Here is a 19,749-nt window from a genome sequence, read left to right on the forward strand (position 1 = left end):
ACCCAGCGCTGTCCTGGGACCTCCGGTCCAGGAAAAGCTGCAAAACATACCATTTCTGGCCTGGGCCAGCCTGTCTGTCGGCAGCGTCACCGCAGGCGGCGTCCTCTCGGGTCCCATGATCCAGCTCCAGCAGGCAGCTGAGGCCTGGAGCCAGGCGGGAGGCAGCCCAACTCCGGCTAAATATACGTGCGGGAGGCTCCTCCCAGCCTGTGGATCTCTCCTGGCCCTTTTCTTTCCCAGTAAAGCCGGAGGAGGTTCGGGAGAACAAAGGCAGGTCCCCGGAAAGAGCCAAGGCCAGGCAGGAGGAGCCCTGGAGAGAGCCTGAGAGCCGGGGCAGGGCAGCCTCAGACCAGAGAGCCGGCCCTGCCAGGCATCGGCGGTCGGAGAAGACGTGCCGCTTACGCAGACCTTGGGTGATTTTGGAGCAAAGCTCCCAGCACTTCGCTGAAACGGGAAGGGCTCTGCAGGCCAGAGGACATGTGGGGTTCGCTCTCCCCTCCCAGGCCAGGCTGTGGGCAGGCGTTCTACAGCCTCCCCGTCTCCCACACCACCCACGCGCCCTGAGCTTGCAGGAGCCGCCTGCCTCCTGGAGTCCTTCCTCCTGAGTGTGGCATGCGCACACGCCCTACATACACGCTGGCGTTCTCGCCTTCCCAGCGTGGGAAGGAGCTAGAACCAGGGGAAAGATGGCGGGCCAGAGCGTCCCTCTGCCGTGTGGCTCAGGGGAAACGGCTCTGCTCACATCTCCAGGATCTGCCTTGGAGGCTCAGGAGGAGGTGGGTCCGGAGCCAGCGGAGGGCTTTGCATCCCAGCCCCGCTGGCCACCACCTGTGTGATCGTAGGAAAACCACTTTGCCTCTAGAGTCTCAGTTCCCTCATCTGTAAAATGGGGATGATTGTAGGACCTGAATTATAGGGTTGTGAGAATTAAGTGGGTTAAAAAAAAAAAAACTCTTAGAACAATATTGGGCTCATGATAAGATAATTGATAAGTATTATTAGGTGTGCAAACTCACACATGCACACATACACTAATACACACATATACACACACGCACACATTCATGCATGTACACACACACCAGTACACACATACACACATATACACAGCCATGCATACAGGGACAATTCACACACACACATACACACACATATATACACATGCAAGCACACATCCATACATATGTACATTACATATGTACACATGTTTACACATGCATACAGAGACACACTCTGACACACACACACACATGCACACGTGAGTCACCTAAAATCTGGACCAGGGCCACGTGCAGCCCTAGAGAAGGAGAATCTTGCCTTGCCTGGTGCAGTGGCCTTGTTATTCATTCTCCTTCCAAATTATTATTCATTCTTACTAATGACAAAGCGGTTCCTCCCTTGGGCCAGAGGCTGGCCCTGCTGTCTTAGATTGGATTCTCTGGGGAGCCGGTTCCCTGGGAGCTGGGATCTGAGTAGAAAGAGTCTGTCGGGAGGGGATCCAAGAAGCACGGTGGGAGAGCGGGGGCGTGGTGGGGAAGGGAAGGAGCCAGACAGGATGTGGCAGGGAGCAGCTGGGGCTCTGTCCTGCTGCAGGGTGGGGGCAGGGGCGGTCGTAGGACAAACCGCAAACCTTGACTCCTGTTTGTTGTTGGACGAGGGCTGCTCCTGGGGTGTAAACTCCCAGCACTTCCAGCCTACCCTGTGCCCGGACTCTGGTGTGGCCCTCACTCCTAGATTCACGGGCTCCCTGGCGACATCTCTGCACAACTGTTGGCTCACACGTGGTCCTCTATTCACAGGTGAACAGATACTCAATGCAGGCCTTCGTGTGCCAGGCCAGGGTTCAGGGGAGCGAGGCACACAGCCGTGCCTGCAGGAGGCTTACCCCCTTCATCCAGAAGGTTCCACAAAGCCAAGTAGAATGGGAAAGCATGGGGGAGGGATATGAAGGAGATGGACAAAGGCCAGACAGCAGTGAGCTCTGAGGGACGGGTAAGGATTGGGTGTGTGGGGTGGTTCCTCAAAAGTATATGGAGAATCATCCTATGACATAGCAATACTGCTCCTAGGTGTCTACTCAAGAGAATTCAAACAGGCGCTCAGACAGATACCTGCGTACCCGTGTCCACAGCAACATTATCCACAACAGCCAGACGCCGGACACTACCAAGGGTCTGTCATGGATGAACAGATAAACACGGCATGCATACAATGCGGTGTTATTCAGTCACAGAAAGGAGAGAAGCTCTGAGTCACACCGCAACATGGCCTGGAAACTGTGATGCAATCATAAAATATGATGACACATTGTGATTCCATTTATGTGAAATGTCTGCAATAGGCAAATCCATAAACACGTAAAGCTCACGAGTGGTTGCCAGGGGCGTGGGGCAGGGGTCGGGAGGGGAAGAGGGAGTGGCTGCTAACGGGGACGGGGTGTTTTGGGGTGATAGGAATGCTCTGGTGCGACATGGACAGTGCTGCTGGTTGCAACAACTCTGTGAATGTACGAAATGCCACTGTATTGTTCAGGTTAAAATAGGCAAGGCGTGGTGGCACATGCCTGTAGTCCCAGCTACTCGGGAGGCCAAGGCAGGAGGATCACTCGGGCCCAGGAGGTCAGAGCTGTGATCACACTGCACTCCAGCCTGGGCGACAGAGTGAGATGTCATCTCGAAAATTAAAAAATGAAATCAAATAAGTAAAACAAAATGGTTAAAATGATACATTTTGTTATGTGAATTTTGCCTAAATAAAAAGAGTTAGCAGGGAGCAGGGGAATTCCAGGCTGAGGGATCGGCATCATTAGGGCCTGGGGACAGAGGCGCTGCTCAGCGTGGCACCCAAAGCAGCAGCAAGGCCTTGTACACAGCAGGAGGGGTGCGAGAGGGAGCCTCCCTGGCCAATCCCCAAGCTTGCCTGGACCATGACCTGAGATCTGGCACGCTCTATGCACTGGCTGCTTCCTCTCCCGGGATCTCTGTCATCTGGAGGTAGGTATTTGACTGATCCCACTTCACAGATGAGGGGAGTGAGGCCTGAGGCTCAGGGAGAAGGGTGGTGAGCCGGGTTGGGAAACCCAGGTCTGTCTGACTCCCAAGCCCCTCAGCACTCGGGGGAATCCCAAACCCCTCCTGTGGCGAAGGCTGCTGGGTTTGGTGTCAGCACGTTAGACTCAGTAAGAAACCTCCACTGAGGGCTGGCTCCCTCCAAACCGGGGCTGGCTCTGTGCTGATTCCAGAGTCAAGGCAGCGAGGGAACTGGCAGAGGACGGGGAGAGAGGGCAGCTGACCTGGGGAGAGGGAGGCGAATTGCGAGAGGGAGGCGCTCACTATCCCCATATCCCTGTGCAAATGGACGTGCTGGGGGTCGGCCCCTGCGTGGGCACAGCTCAGCACACTGTGATGGGGTCCATGTCGGTGGCTGCGGCCTCAGGCCCAGGGTATGCGTTGTCACATGCCCTCTGAGGCCAGGACATGATGGGGAAGAGACGTCTCGAGGCTGTGGGGGGTGGAACCTGCTGGGCCCAAGTTCATCTGTGTCCCCTCGCCTGGCCTCCTCATGATGAACAAATCCATCTGTTATCTGCTGATGCCTAACACACCCCCAGCCTCGGGGGCTTAAGACAATACACATTGATCATCTCATGGTTTTTGTGGGTTGGGAATGTTGAACTGCCCAGCTGAGTGGTGCTGGCCCAGGGATCTCATGTGGTCAGAGTCAAGGCATTGGCTGGGGCTGGGGTCACGGGGCTCCAAATGGGGCTGCGGGACCCACTTCCATGCCGTTGGCCAAGCCTCAGGCCCTTGCTGACTGTTTGCGGAAAGCCTCTGTTTCTTGCTACCTGGGACTCCGTAGGGCAGATCACAGCATGACAGCAGCTTCCCACAGAGAGCGAGAGAGGCTGAGACACCAAGGCAGAGGCCACGGTCTTTTTGTAACCTCATCTCGGAAGCGACATGGCTCCATGTCTGCCGTAATGTCTTGTTAGAGGTGAATGACTAAGTCCAGCCTGCACTCAGGGGCAGGAGAATTAAGCTCTCCGTCTTTAGGAGCAGAGTGCCCAGGAATGTGTGGACCTATCTTTAAAACCAGCACCAGGGGTGTGCTCAGCCAGGGGTTTGTAGTTTCACCCAGGCTCTGCGAGCTGCTGTGTAAACTCTGGCCTATGACGTGGCAAGAATGGGAAATGTGGGGTCTGCAGCCTTGTGTGCATGTCCCAGTCTTGCCACTTCCAGGCTGAGTGGCCTTGTGCTCTTCCTCTGAAAACAAGGACTGTAAGGGAAAAGTGGAAACCACCTGTGTGCCAGGAGGAAGGAGGGTGGTGCATGAGCTGCGGCGTAGCTGCAGGTGGAGAAGCATCCCGCGCCACATTTCAGGTGAACAATGAGAGCTACCTGGTTAATGTCGATCAACCAAAAATGTTATATCAGCGGGGAATGGTGGCTCACACCTATAATCCCAGCACTTCGGGAGGCTGAGGCAGGCGGATGGCTTGATGTCAGGAGTTCAAGACCAGCTTGGCCAACGTGGTGAAACCCTGTATCTGCTAAAAATACAAGAATCAGCCAGGCATGGTGGCAGGTGCCTGTAATCCCAGCTACTCAGGAGGCTGAGGCAGGAGAATCGCTTGAACCTGGGAGGCAGAGGTTGCAGTGACTGAGATCATGCAGCTGCTCTCTAGCGTGGGTGACAAAGCAAGAGTCCGTCTCGTAACAAAAACAAAAGAAAACAAACAAAAACGTAATATGGAGTAGAAAAAAAGCCAGTTGTTAAAGGATTTGACAGTGTGATGCCCTTTACACGAATCCCGTGTGCTGCGTGGTTTCCGGGTGTTGGCATAGGAGCAATGGAAGCAAAGCCGCGTGAGAGGCACGCAAAGCTTCAGGGAGGGGTGACCTCTGCGCGGGGACAGGGCGAGGGGGGAAGAGCTGGAACTCTAACTTTCATCTCCTTAATGAACACTCAAAAGCAAATATGGAAAGGATGAACATTTGTTAAATCTGGGGGGTGGTACAGGGGTGTCTGGTACATGTTGAACTGTTCATAGCTGGAAATCGTGAGTGTATTTTGACAGGCTCACTGCTGTGAGGATGCTCTAGGGAGAGGCCTGGGTTGAACACCCCCATGTTGACGGGGATGCTGAAGTGCCAGGGCTCACGGGGGCCGTCATCCTCCGTCAGTGACACACGTGTGAACACAGACGTGTTCACCGCCCCTTGCTCTCTGCCCCAGACCCGGGCAAGGTGATGAGAGGGCCCAGGTGTCCCCACTAGACCTGGTGCTAGCACAAGCTTCAGACCTTCCCACGTGTGCGGAAGCCCTCACCCGCCCCACACGCCAACCACACCACAGCCCAAGGGGGTCTCTGTCTCTTGCTCCCGTAGCCATTTTTGGCCTGGCTTGGGCAGCCGGCCTCCTCTCCCGGACAGCCTCCTTCTGTGGGAGGCATGCTTCTCCCTCCCGTCCTGGTGTGTCGTGACATCTAAATCCAACTGCGGGTTGGTGGGGGGCCATTCCACTTCCTCGGTGTGGCCACAGCACGTTGACACCTGGGAAGCACTCACCTCCTAATTCTGAAAGGGCAGGGCCAGGTGAGTCAGGCCTCCATCAGCTGGCACTGGCGCCCTTGTCTCCTAAGCTCAGCCTCAGCTCCGCCCCAGCCCCTGGGTGAAACCTCTCCTCGCTAACAGCTTGCAGCCCGGCCTCCCTCTCCCCACCCCAGTCCACGGCTTTCCCCTAGGACTGCCCCTCAAGGCCTCGGTGGTAAGAACTGCCCCTGCCTGCAGGAGGCAGATACTCCTGGGTGGGTGGGGGATGCTTTCTCCTGGGCCAGCTCATCAGTCCTCACAGGTGTGTGGCTCTGGGCATGCACGGCAGCCCTAAAACGCTGGGGAGAGCAAACTGTTTGCAAATCTGCAGAGCTCGGTCAGCGGCTCGCCTCGGCTGTCACCAGGCAAAGGGGCCCAGAGCCCCTCATGCTTGGTGGCATCTTAGGTTCCATAGAGGGTATGGCAAAGGCCATCGGCAGTTGTGTGACGATGATTGTGCACAGACCTGCCAGCATCGTGTGTCCTGTGCATGCAGTAGTTACAAAAACTACCCTGAAGGTTTGCTGGGAGGGTGCACATCGGACCATGTGAAATTGCCCTTTAAGAGATGTAAAACGGCCAAATGCTGACGATTTCATACGGTTCATTTGAAAAGTAAAACAAACTAAATATTTTGCACTCTTCCCCCCAACATTCACATGGGTAAGAAGTTGGGTTATTATTCCCCCCAAGCCCAGGGGGTGCACAGGTATTCGCAGCCTTTTGGGGGGTGGGATTGGCAACACGGGAATTTCCATGGAGAGAAGGCGGCTGCAGTGCTGCACGGTCGCTGCCGTCCAGACGGGGTCTCCCTTGGTCCGTGATCCTCTCTGGGCCTGCTCGCCAGGCGGCCTCAGGAATGGAGGCCCACAGGCTGTGAAGCTGCAGGAGAGCTTTCCAGCCCCTCTGCGCCGGGCTCCGGCCTTTCCCGATGCCTCCGGCCAGGCCCCTCACTGCCTGGTCTCCATACGGAGAGCGGGTGGCTCTGATCCTCCCTGGGGCCGATCGGCTTGGCAGGAATTGGCTGCATCAACAGCCTGGCTGAACTGGCGGCTGATGGCAGAGATTCAGGTACCACGGAGAAGGCAGGAGCCCTGCCCAGACGCAGGCAGCGTCCCAAGAATGGGCTTCTCCAGCCTGATGACCACATGTCAAGCCTGGCCATGAACACACTGCCCTGGGCTGTCATCGGCCTCCGGCTTCCTGCAAGAGGGGTAGTAGGGGGAGACCTGTACACCTGGGGCCCTGGCCACTCAGAATGTGGGCACCAGACAAGCAGCATCAGCACCACCATAGAAATGCAGTCTCGGGCCCCTCATGGACTTCCTGGACCAGAACCTTCATTTGAACAAGAGGCCAGGGACTCTGATGCATGTGGGCAGGTTGGGCAGCCTGGCACACACAGAACCACCGGGCAACAGACAGAGGGTTTGCAAAGTGCACGTGCTCTGCTGTTCCACCTTTTGGGATTTATCGGAAGGAAGCAGACACACACACACACACACACTCACACACACACACACGGAAACATTTGGAAGAGTGACTCCATGCTCACCGCAGATGTCATGGTGCCCTGGCCATGGTGGAGGCTCCCATTTCGTCTTCTCAGCAACCTTGGGAGGTGGCTGCTCTGACAGGGAAGAAACTGAGGCTCTGGGGCCCTAAGGAGCCTCAGGCTGCCCAGCCAGGATGAGGTGGCATTACGAGTTTAATTCAGACAGCCGGCTTGTAGACTGCTTGTCCCCGTCACAGGCCTCCGCAGCCTCCCCGCGCACATGGTCCCTGCAATGGCGTTATTTACAATCGCGAGGCAGTGAGGTGTGTCTATGCGACTCGCGTCCTGGTCTTTACTTTGGGGCATGAGTACCACCCTGCCTTGTAATACGTTCATGTTCTCTTTACCCAACTCTCCAGGAAACACACAGAGCTCCCAGGCCAGTGGCTCTGCCTCTCCCACCTCTTGAGGCTTCTGTTCCCTTGCCTGGAGGTGCCTCCCAAATGGGATTGTGTGGACGCAGCGGAGTCATGCTCAGCCCTGGTCCTGCCTCCTGAGTGGGGCTGTGTGGACGCGGCGGAGTCGTGCTCAGCCCTGGTCCTGCCTCCTGAGTGGGGCTCTGTGGACACAGTGGAGTCGTGCTCAGCCCTGGTCCTGCCTCCCGAGTGGGGCTGTGTGGACACAGTGGATTCGTGCTCAGCCCTGGTCCTGCCTCCCGAGTGGGGCTCTGTGGATACAGCGGAGTCGTGCTCAGCCCTGGTCCTGGTACACACTTGTACATGGACAGGAGGGATTGCTGCTGTTAACAGGGATGGTCACTTACATTTGCAGTGTGCACACAGCCTCATTCTGTGCAGAGAGGAGGGGGTGTTTTCTCCTTCCCATTTGACAGGTGACAACTCACAGGCTGAGGAAGGCTGTGTGATTTGCCCAAGACCGCACAGTTAGCAAGGGGCAGAGTCAGGACTGAACACAAATCTTCAGAGCTCACTTCGGGCTTCCGGAAGTTCTTTAGTTCTTAGTCAGTCCAGAGATTCTGAAACTGACGTAACTACTTGCCAGCCAGACCCAGTCTTCAAGTCATCAGCAACTGTCCTCATCGATGGCCCACCGAACGCCCTGAGCTTCTACGGTGGTGTCACGCGCCAGCCACACGGGTAAGGTCTGCGTCCGTTTTGCTCTTCATCGCATTCCCAGCCCTGGCCTCATGTTTCTTGGATGAATACTGAGTGAGCTGTTGAATGTTCAGGGTGGAGGGTCTGGTTTGGGGGCAGCAAGGTGGGTGGGGAGAGGGTGGGAGCATAAAGAAGAGCCTTGATCCCGCCCAGCTCCCCATCTGGTGAAGGGCAGAGACTCGTTCCTGCTAGCCCAAGGCAAGACATGTTCTTGGATAAGATGGAGCTCACAGAAGCCGTCATGGGGTGGGCGAGTCACTGAGGCTTAAGGGAGCTCTGTGGTCTTTGGCCCCCAAAGCGGTGGGGTTCCACTTGAGCTCTCATTCTGTGACCTCCCCCTTAACCATGTCTTCCACTCCCTGATGGCCATTCTGGGACCAGTCCTTCCTCCAGGAAGCCCTTGGATATCCCATCAGCTCTGGCCACAGTGTGGGGCAGGAGTGAGTGTCTCCGAGCCAGGTCTATCCTGGTCTGTCCAGGCTCCTGAGTCACTTTCTTCAAGAACAGATCATGGGGGTGGGATGAGACTCATGTCTTGGTTCCAACACATGCCCCATTCTCAGGGCACAAGGCTCTCATATGAGAGGCAGGGCTGCCACATCTGAAATGGCAGGGGTCGGCATCACATGCTGTATTCCCTGTCCTCACAGGGCCGTGAATGCACGGAGCAGAGGAGCATGGATGCGGCGAACATCTTCACAAAGAATGTGAGTGTTTCACTTAGGCTCCTGCAGCCACAACATCCAAAGAAGGAGCTAAAAAAAGAGAAAGATGGCCGGGCGCGGTGGCTCACGCCTGTAATCCCAGCACTTTGGGAGGCCGAGACGGGCGGATCACGAGGTCAGGAGATCGAGACCATCCTGGCTAACACGGTGAAACCCCGTCTCTACTAAAAAATACAAAAAACTAGCCGGGCGCGGTGGCGGGCGCCTGTAGTCCCAGCTACTCGGGAGGCTGAGGCAGGAGAATGGCGGGAACCCGGGAGGCGGAGCTTGCAGTGAGCTGAGATCCGGTCACAGCACTCCAGCCTGGGCGACAGAGCGAGACTCCGTCTCAAAAAAAAAAAAAAAAAAGAAAGATTTTAGATTGGGCTTCGTCGAAATTAAAAATTTGTGCTGCAAGTGATACCATGAAGAAAATGAAAAGACAACCCATGGAATGGAAGAAAACATTTGCAAATTATATATCTGATACGATATTTGTATCCAGAATGTATAAAGAACTCATAACTCAGGCCAGGCGCGGTGGCTCACACCTGTAATCCCAGCACTTTGGGAGGCCAAGGCGGGCGGATCATGAGGTCAGCGGATTGAGACCATCCTGGCTAACACGGTGAAACACCGTCTCAACTAAAAATACAAAATATTAGCCAGGCCTGCTGGTGGGCGCCTGTAGTCCCAGCTACTTGGGAAGCTGAGGCAGGAGAATGGCGTGAACCCGGGAGGCGTAGCTTGCAGTGAGCCGAGATCACGCCACTGCACTCCAGCCTGGGTAACAGAGCGAGACTCCGTCTCAAAAAAAAAAGAACTCCAAAAAAGAACTCCTATAACTCAGTAATAAAAGTACAAATTTTAAAATGGACAAAGTCTCTACCAATAACTTGTAGAAAGGTAAAATAAAATGGGCAAGGGATCTGAACACGCAATTCTCTAAAGATGACATAGAGATGGCCAATAAGCACTTGGAAAGATGCTTAGCATCTCTCATCATCAGGGAGTGCAAATCACCACCCAACTGGACACCCCCACACCAGCGAGGACACTGGACGGACGCCCCCGCACCAGCCAGGACACCAGATGGATGCCCCCACACCAGCAAGGACGCCCCCACACCAGCGAGGACGCCCCCACACCAGCGAGGACGCCAGACAGACGCACCCACACCAGCCAGGATGCCCCCACACCAGCGAGAACGCCAGATGGACGGATGCCCCCACACCAGCCGGGACACTGGTCGGATGCCCCCACACCGGCAAGGATGCTGTCATCAGAAAGACAGACAAAAACAAGCGTTGAAGAAGATATGGAGGAACTGGAACCCCTGTATGCTGCTGGTGGGAAGGAAGGATGATGCAGCCGCTGTGGAAAGTTTGGCAGCTCCTTAAAAAGTAAAATACAGAGTTACCATGTGATCTGGCAATTTTACTTTTCAGTATATACCCAAGAAAATTGAAAAAGTATGTCCACCCAAACACTTGTACATGCATGTTCATCATAGCCCCAAGCTAGAAACACCCCACATTTCATCCACTGATGAATGGACGAACAAAGTGGGATCCAGCCACGCAGTGGAAGATTAACTGGACAGAAATGGGACGAAAGCACCAATGCACACTACAACACGGAGGAACCTCAAAAACACTAGCTGAGTGAAGGAGGCCAACACAGAAGATCACATATCACAGAGTTATATTCACAGGAAATCTCTGGAACTAAGAAATCCAGGGAAACAGGAAACAGGTGAGTGGCTGCCAGGGACTGAGGGCACTGTGGGGAGGGACGGACTGCTAACGAGTATGGGCTTGCCTGCCTGCCTGCCTGCCTTCCTCTCCCTCTCTTTCTTCCTCCCCTCCCCTCCTCTCCTCCCTCTCCTCTCCTCTTTCCTTTCCCCTTTCCTGTCCTTTCCTTTCCTTTTTTGAGATAGGGGCCCAGGCTGGAGGGCAGTGGTCCCATCACAGCTCACCGCAGCCTTGACCTCCCGGGCTTAGGTGATTCTTCCACCTCAGCCTCCCGAGTAGCTGGAACCACAGGCACGCACCACCATGCCCGGCTAATTTTTTGGTTTTGGTAGAAACAGTGTTTCACCATGTTGGCCAGGCTGGTCTCTAACTCCTGGGCTCAAGGGATCTGCCTGCCTTAGCCTCCCACAGTGTTGGGATTACAGGCGTGAGCCACTGCGCCTGGCAGGGCATGGAGTTTCTTTCTGGGGTAGTGAAAAGGTAAAATGACATTGTGGTGATAGTTTACAACTTGATGAATCACTGAAAACATTGAATTGTATACACTTCAAACAGGTGAACTGTATGGAATGCAAATTCTCTCTCAATAAATGTTTTTTAAAAGTTTTTCATTTTCGGCCGGGCGCGGTGGCTCAAGCCTGTAATCCCAGCACTTTGGGAGGCCGAGACGGGTGGATCACAAGGTCAGGAGATCGAGACCATCCTGGCTAACACGGTGAAACCCCGTCTCTACTAAAAAAATACAAAAACCTAGCTGGGCGAGGTGGCGGGCGTCTGTAGTCCCAGCTACTCGGGAGGCTGAGGCAAGAGAATGGCGTGAACCCGGGAGGCGGAGCTTGCAGTGAGCTGAGGTCCGGCCACTGCACTCCAGTCTGGGCGACAAAGCGAGACTCTGTCTCAACAAAAAAAAAAAAAAAAAAAAAAAAAAAAAAAGTTTTTCATTTTCAGCCAGTCATGTGGGCTCACATCTGCAATCCCAGCACTTTGGGAGGCTGAGGCGGGCAGATCACCTGAGGTTGGGAGTTTGAGGCCAGCCTGACCAACATGGAGAAACTCCGTCTCTACTAAAAATACAAAATTAACTGGGTGTGGTGGTGCATGCCTGTAATCCCAGCTACTCAGGAGGCTGAGGCAGGAGAATTGCTTGAACCTGGGAGGCAGAAGTTGTGGTGAGCCAAGATCATGCCACTGCACTCCAGCCTGGGCAACAAGAGTGAAACTCTGTCTCAAAAAAAAAGTTTTTCAATTTCAAATGCTAGAAAATCCAACTTAAAGTGATTTAGGCAAAAAGGGAATTTGTTGGTGCCTATTCCTTGGTAAATGGGTCAGTTCAGAGGTAGTTTGGCTTCAGGTACTGCTGGATCCAGGGTCTGAAACAGGTTGTCAGCACCCAGGCCAAGCCCATCCCACACAACAGCTGAGTATATGGAGACCCCTGAGTGCTTTTGCCCCAGTAAAGGGGAGTTGCCCTTGGGCAACCCAAGCCCCCTGCAGGCTGCACTGGCACAGGGGAGGAGGAGGGCAAGGCCTTCCTGGCCCGTCCAGGCAGAAGGCAAGGTTGGGGAAGTTCTGGGAGAGAACGGGAGCTGTCCTCAGTCCCTTGTTACTCTCAGCTGCTCTGTGATCCCAAGAAAATTCTTCCCCACCATATTCATTCATTTGGTCACCCCCACATATTTGTTGAGTACCTAGTGTATACAGACACTTATAACTGCCCCGGGGAGAGAAAGTGAACACAGGAGATCTGGTCCCTGCCTGAAGCATTTAGTGACAAGCATTGATGATGACACAAACCCAGCCACAGGGGTGCCAAGCGCTGATACAAATGGCCTGAGAGGTGATGGGGGCACAGGGCAGGAGCACCCATCCTGGCCTTGGGTGGGGTGGGAGGCCGGCCAGGCTTCCTGAAAGAAGGAGAGACCTGAATGAATACACCAGGCAGAGGGAACAGAGTATGGACGGGCAGAAGCCAGCTCAGGTAGGTGGAATATGAGAACTGGAGCATGGGGTGAAGATGGGGAGGCAAGAGGGCTCGGCAGACAGCAGTTCGGGAGAGCCTTGGGATCCGTGTGAAGGAGACCGGGAGTTATCCTGAGGCCAGTGAGCACTGATGAAAACCCGCCTTGATGGGACAGGTGGGAACTCGCCTGGGCTGCACTGCACGCGGCAGGAAGCTGGTTTACACTGGCCAGGGCTCTCAGTGCACTATTGTGACTTTTGGGTTCATCTCCCCAATTTCTGAGCCTTTCCACCCTAGCTTTGACTTTTGGGTGCACCTACCCTCCTGGAGTAGCTCAGCCCCTTCTCAAAGCCTTGCCCAGACTCTACGACTGCCGCTGCCTTCCTGGATGAACCAGCAGATTCACGAACCTCTTCCTGCCGCCCACACTGCTCAGTGACATTCCACGGGGATGGACGGATTCACGATAGGTAAGACAAAGGTGTGAGGAAACCACTAGCCACCTCATTCTAACGAGGTCTAATCATAGTTGTTAGCCCTGGGAGCCAGACAAGGAGGAGGGAAGACATAAAAGCAATCCATCTGGGAAAGCGTTTCTTTGGATGTCTTTTTCTTTTTTCTTTTCTTTCTTTTTTTTTTTTTTTATTTTGGAGACATTGTCTTACTCTGTCATCTAGGCTGGAGAGCACAGGTGCCATCTCAGCTCACTGTAACCTCCGCCTCCTGAGTTCAAGCGATTCTCCTGCCTCAGCCTCCCGAGCAGCTGGGACTACAGGTGTGCGCCACCACGCCTGGCTAATTTTTGTATTTTTAGTAGAGGCAGGGTTTCACCATGTTGGCCAGGCTGGTCTCAAACTCCTGACCTTAGGTGATCCACCCGCCTCAGCCTCCCAAAGTGCTTGGATTACAGGCGTGAGCCACCACGCCCCGTCTGGATGTCTTTATATGCTTGGCATCATCTGCTGAGCAGGAAGGGGTGAGTGGGACCTCTGTAACTCTCTACAGCCGTCCCCAAGTGCCATGTTGGCAATATCAGCTCATGTCAAACAAGGTCAAAACATAGATCACAGAAATAGCCACAGCCGAGTGTCTTAAAAGCACTTTCAGACTACACCCTTCACTTCATGTGACAAGCATTGATTCAACAAATGTTTAGGGGAGGCTGACTTCCCAGTCATGTCTTTCTTTGTTCATTTATCATTCACTCAAAAATGTAACGATTGCCTCCTACTGCGTGCTGGACACTGTGCCAGGTGCTGAGGAGGAGAAGAGAGAAGGAGAGAGAAGAAGAGAAATCTGGCAGCGCTCCCCACTCCCCACTTGAGTGGATGAGACCATGAGTTAGAAGATAGTTACGTGGCAGAGTGGTATATGCTATAATGGGGGTGCACAGGGTGCTGACAGAGCTCAGAGACACCTAAAGTGGCTCCAGGGGACCCCTGGAGAGGGTGTTTATGGTGAAGGCTGAGAGTGAATGAGTGTTCTGCAAGAAAGAGATGTGTGCACGCATTCTAGCATACACAGGCAAGAAAGTGAAAGCAGCTGTTTTGAATAAAAACAGCCATAAACCATAAGCAACTCTTATGTCTACCTACAGTAGAAGGGATCAGTCACATTGGAGATATTCATAGGATGGAATATTATACAGCAAAGAGAACAAGTGAACCTAAGGGACCCAGCCACAGGAATGAATCCCAAGCACGATGTTGGGCAGAAAAGAAAGGATTTGGTAGGATTCCAGTCCCACGAAGCTCACACACAGGAAAACTAGGCCACAGTGCCTAAGATGCACATAGACAGGTGGTAACATTATAAAGAAAAGCAAAAGTGATCATAAGTTCAGGTGAATGGCTCTGTCTGGAGGGAGGAGAAGGTTATGATTGGAGAGGGATACACAGTGGGTTTTGGGGGTTCCAATAATGTCTAATTCCTTGACCTGGGTGGTCATTATCTGGGCATTTACTATTTAAATATTCATTAAATTATGTAAATATGTGGCTTGGCCAGAGACAACTCATTTTTTCCCCAGCGAGGGGACATTTGCACACTTGAGACAGAAGAGTGTGGTGGCTGCAAGCCTGTGCTCTGCTGTCAACTGCTTCTTCATTTCCACCTTAGGTAAGTGAGTTGGCCTTTATGAGCTTCAGATTTCCTCATCTGTAAAATGAGGGTAATAATACTACCAGCCTCATAAAGTTGCTTTAGGATTAAATACAATATGATAATATAGGTTCAGCACAGAGCCAGGCACATACATGTAATAATTATCACTATCATTATCACTACCATCATCACCATTCCCATAATCCTCATCACCATCACTACCATCATCACACTACCATCATCATCACCATCACCATCATCATCACTACCATTGCCATCATTATAATCATCACCATCATCACTATCCTCACCACCATTACCCTCATCACCATTATCACCATCATCACTACCATCATCATCACTATCACCATCATCATCACCACCATTACCATCATTATAATCACCATCACCACCATTACCATCATCACCATCATCACTACCATTATCACCATCACATCACCATCACTGTCACCATCACCATCATTATAATCATCACCACCATCGTCATCACTACCATCATCACCATCACCATCATCATCATCATCATCACCATCATTAACATTGTCACCATCTTTATCATCACCATCACCATCATCACCACCATCACCATCATCATCATCATTACCCTTATTACCATCACCACCACCACCAACATCATCACCATCATCATCATCACCACAATCATCCCCATCATCATCACTAACACATCATCTTCATTATCCTTCATATCATCATCACAATCACAAAGTTTATTTTTTCTTCATGTTAATCCATCCAAATTCTGCTTTATCCCCCTCTTCTTCCTTCCTCCCACCTCTCTTTTCATAATTATCTTCATCTTGAAATTGAATGACCAGTGACAGCACTATCTGGAGTCATGGGTAGTTCTAGATCTTAGTAAGTAAGGAAGTAAAATCACGCTTATCATTTTGTCAAAACTCTTCCATTCTCAATTTTACATCATGTCTTATTGACAGACCCCCATATCCCAATTTTTGGCTCAGTTTGCTTCCTCTACTTGTACTAGAAATGCTGATCACATCTTTCTGCCATCACGAGGGAGGACTCTGGACCCCACTACTTGACCACAGCTAATCGAGTCAGAAAGGGACATCTGACCCAAGCTGAATGTCTCTCCTAAGACTCAGGAATCAGGATCCCCAGAGTTCAGGTTAGTGACTGTCAGGATGGGAAGAGCAGATTGCAACAGATAAAGCTGGTCTATGGAAGGCAGAAACACAAGGCAGGATGGCTGAGAGCAGAGATGTAGGGCCCAGTAAAATAGAGAGGTTTGGGTCGTGTCATTGTGAGAAGGTGGCCATCTGCAAGCTGGGCAGAGAACTCTCACCAGGGACTGAATCAGCCAGATTCAGTCTAAAAGTCTTGATCTTAGACTTTTAGCCTCCAAAACTGTAAGACATTTCTGTTGTTTAAGTTACCCAGTCTGCGGAATTTTGTTATGCTGGCCCTCGAAGACTAGTACGTAGGGCTTGGTAAACGTTTTCTGTAAAGGACAAGATGGTAAATATTTTACGCTTTATAGGCTATATGGTGTCTGTCACAATGACTCCACTCTTACGTTGCAGTGTAAAAGCCACTCCAGACACACAAATGAATGGCCATGGTTGTGCTTCAGTGAAATTCTGTTTATGAAAGGCAGTGGACTAGATTTGACCTCTGGGTTATGGTTTGTGTGATGCCTGGCTTAAAACAACAATTTTTTTTTTTTCAGAAAATTGAAATGATGACAAGGTTTGATGGGGAACATTTGTCTCGGCTGCATGTGGCTTTAGCTGGGGTGGCCTGCCTGGGGTCTGGAGGGTCTACTTTCAAGATGGTACACTTTTATGGCTATCAAATGGTACTGGCTGCTGGCTGGGAGTCTGGCTGGAGCTGTAGGCTGGAGGACCCTGTATCTCTCCTTGTTGGCATGTCCAGGGGCTTCTTGAACCTCCTTACATCATGGCAACTTGGTTCCAAGCTTGAGCACCCCAAGAGCATGAGGCAGAAGCTGTGTTGCTGCTTATGAACTGACCTTTGAAGTCACATCATGTCACTTCTGTGATAATCACACACTGGCCCAGAGTCAAGGGAAGGGAATGCAAAGCCCATCTCTCAACAGAGACCTAGAAATACCCAAATGGCGGTCCCACTTTGCTCCCCCAAAGCACTCCCTCAACAGGAGGGGTGTCAACACCACCCTGAAAGAAGATCACGTGGAAGGGGGGACCTTGTGGACATTTCACAGTGTTATGGTAAACACAGGCAAAGACAAGAAGGCAAGCACAGATAAGTTGATTGTGGCTCAGTTCTTTGAGGGAGATCAATAGGCTTTTGTGGGGATGAAGGGGAAACTTACTTTCTTCAGTACAGTCAGGAAGCCTCTCTGGAGCTGAGACCAGAAAGCTCTACTGCCATGGGAAGAGGCACCAGGCAAAAGAAGCAGCAAGGACCCATGCTGGAGGCCAGAAAGAGTGCAGGCTGGAAGGCCAGGCAGACTTGGGCTTGAATCCTGCCCAGTCATTATTTTCCTTCTGGCAAGGCACTTTACCTTGGTGGGGAAAAGTGTGTCTTTTAAAAAGGAGAGTGTAATTCCAAATCTCCTGAGTCCACAAGATGACTAACATGCTGTCTTCATCCTCGTGCCTGGCTCACATGTGGGTTACAGCTTTTTTGTCTTTCTCCCTGGTTTTTGTTTTTAAATTGCTGGGTGGTATGATGTTTATGGGCTTGGAGAGTTTCCTCCAAAATGAAATCAATACTGCCAGCCCTACTTTATGGGGGAGTGATTTCCAAATTGCACAGAATAAATGCCTCTAATATCTGCATTTCAGAGACTAGAGCCTGTCACCGCTGGAGTGACTGACTGCAGGAGATGAGAGAGGGTCATTTGGCGGTAGAGGTGGGGGGCTTGGAACTGCAGGAGCAGAGGGTACACTGGCACACTGGCCAAGGGTGGAAGGTGCTGACCAGTAACTGCTTGGAAAAAACCACCGTGTTTCAATAGGATCTCAGTTGCAATCCACTGCTTGTGTGAAGGAGGGCTGCTGATTCAGCAGCAAAAGGGTTGGAAATAAAATGGTAGAAATGGAAAGTAGAGCGTATGAGTGGTGGCAATGTTTATTTCAACAGGCAGAGGGCTGGGCGTCTCCATGCAGGAATCCATGACCCTCCCTGGGGGGCTGGCTTCTGGTAACATTACTTCTCACTTCCTGAGCTCTTACTGAGTGCTGGGCACCTGGCTTTTGAATTCCCACGATAACCCTACGGGAACTATGTCATCTCCGTTTTACAGATGAGAAAACTGAGCTCAGGGACATTCGGTGACTGCCGAAAGCCACACTGCTGGTGGACCCTGGAGCCAAGGTTTGAACCCGAGTCTCTTGAGGACAAGGTGCTGTTCCTTTGGCCCACACATTTACAATTGAGAAATTTTCATGGACATGAAACAGCCCAGAGATATTATTTCATACCCATTTAGATGAATCAAGTAAAATAAATGGAAAGAAAATCAGAAGTTTGAGGACACCAGTGCCGGCCAGGAAATAGAGAACCACAAACCCAGGCACACTGAAGGGTGAGAGGTCAATTGCTCCAGGTGTTTCGAAAGCAATTTGGCAGCTTCCAATAAAGTCCAAGAGGTAGCTGGTCCGATGATGCCACCGCAGACATTTCGAGAACTTCTGTAGAGGGGCACAGGGAGACAGCTCTGGGAAGTTCACTGAATCACTGTAACTGCACAAAACACAGCCGACTGCCCTAAAAGTCCCTCATTAACAGTGGGTGTATAAGGAGGTGACTGTCCTCCTGGCTGCTGGTACCCTGGGGAGGAGGCTTTGGTGCCCAAGGCAGGAGACTGAGGTTGAACTCTAGGACTCCCAGGAGGGCTGATTTTCCTGATAGCCCCATGAGCCAAGGGTGAGCCAAGAGTGGGGACCATCGTGATTCTCTCAGACGGGGGAAGATCTGAGCAGGGCTCCTGGCTGATTGGAGGCTCTGAATCGCACCTCTTCTCCTGTCCTAATCTCAGACTCCAGGCCTGGCTTGCAGTTCCTGGCTCACTGCGCCGCGAAGTCACCGGCCCACGCTCCCAGGAGCGAGGACCCTGGGCAGCCTCCCCACCCCGATCAGCCCACTGCACCGGGCTCCTGCCATTTCCCGCACGCATTCCAGGAGGGCTGGGGACGCTGGCTTCTGCCTGAGGATTTATGGTCCAGGAAATGCATTTTAAATGGGTCCCAGGATGCTCGGATCCAAGAATCAGACACTGTCTCTTGGGGGAGGGTGGGGGCGGAGGGTGAGAGTATGTCTGGAGAGAGATGTAGAAACGCCCGAATGGCGGTCCCACTTTGCTCCCCCAAAGGGCGACCGTTCCCCGAGTGGGGGGGCTACCTGTTGGCCAGGGCGCACGGAATTCGGGTGACTTTGCTCCAAGATACGTGCGTGTGCCTCGACTCTCATTTAATTTATAGGGGAGAGGGATTCGCCAAATCCCTGTTTTCTGGGGTAAGCCCCCCTCCCCCGACCCTTGGACCCAAGCTGCCCGGAAGGAAGAAGGAAAGAGTGTTTGTCACCGGAGAAAACCACCTGTGGTTTGCAAAGAGCCTCAGTCGAGTCAGGGGCAGGCGGGGCAGATCCGAACCCAGCGGGAGGGGCGACGCGCGTGAGCGGGCAGGGGCAGGGGCGCTCAGCTCGCAGGGCCTCCTCTGCCAGCCTCACCGCCCGGCTCCCGGGAGGGGGCCGAGGGCGCCCTGGGTGCTGGGCGCCTTCCCATTACGCAGTTCCTGTGCCTTTAAATCCCAGTCCCGGAGGGGGCGGGGGCGCCCCGGCTGGACCCCGGTTTCCAGGCCGGCGGGGGCCCCGGGGAAGCCCCGGGCGGGGAGCGCCGGGCGGGGGGCGCGGAGGGCGGGGCGCCCAGGGTCCCCGCCCGCGCGCCGAGCCCCAGCCTGCCCGGCCGCGCCCCTCTT

The 19,749-nt window shown here is 52.9% G+C and overlaps 1 protein-coding gene across 1 annotated transcript in view; it reads left to right on the forward strand.

The window, feature by feature from the left end:
• Positions 1–19,094: 19,094 nt before the first annotated feature.
• The window catches only part of JPH3 (junctophilin 3), a 110,938-nt gene continuing 110,283 nt past the window's right edge, over positions 19,095–19,749 (forward strand). The window contains exon 1 of the transcript XR_003117052.1: positions 19,095–19,288. The gene's annotated coding sequence lies outside the window, so the exon portion shown is untranslated. The remainder of the gene's footprint in view (positions 19,289–19,749) is intronic.

This window comes from Theropithecus gelada, chromosome 20 (genome assembly GCF_003255815.1).
Source record: "Theropithecus gelada isolate Dixy chromosome 20, Tgel_1.0, whole genome shotgun sequence".
Classification (NCBI taxonomy): Eukaryota; Metazoa; Chordata; class Mammalia; order Primates; family Cercopithecidae; genus Theropithecus; species Theropithecus gelada.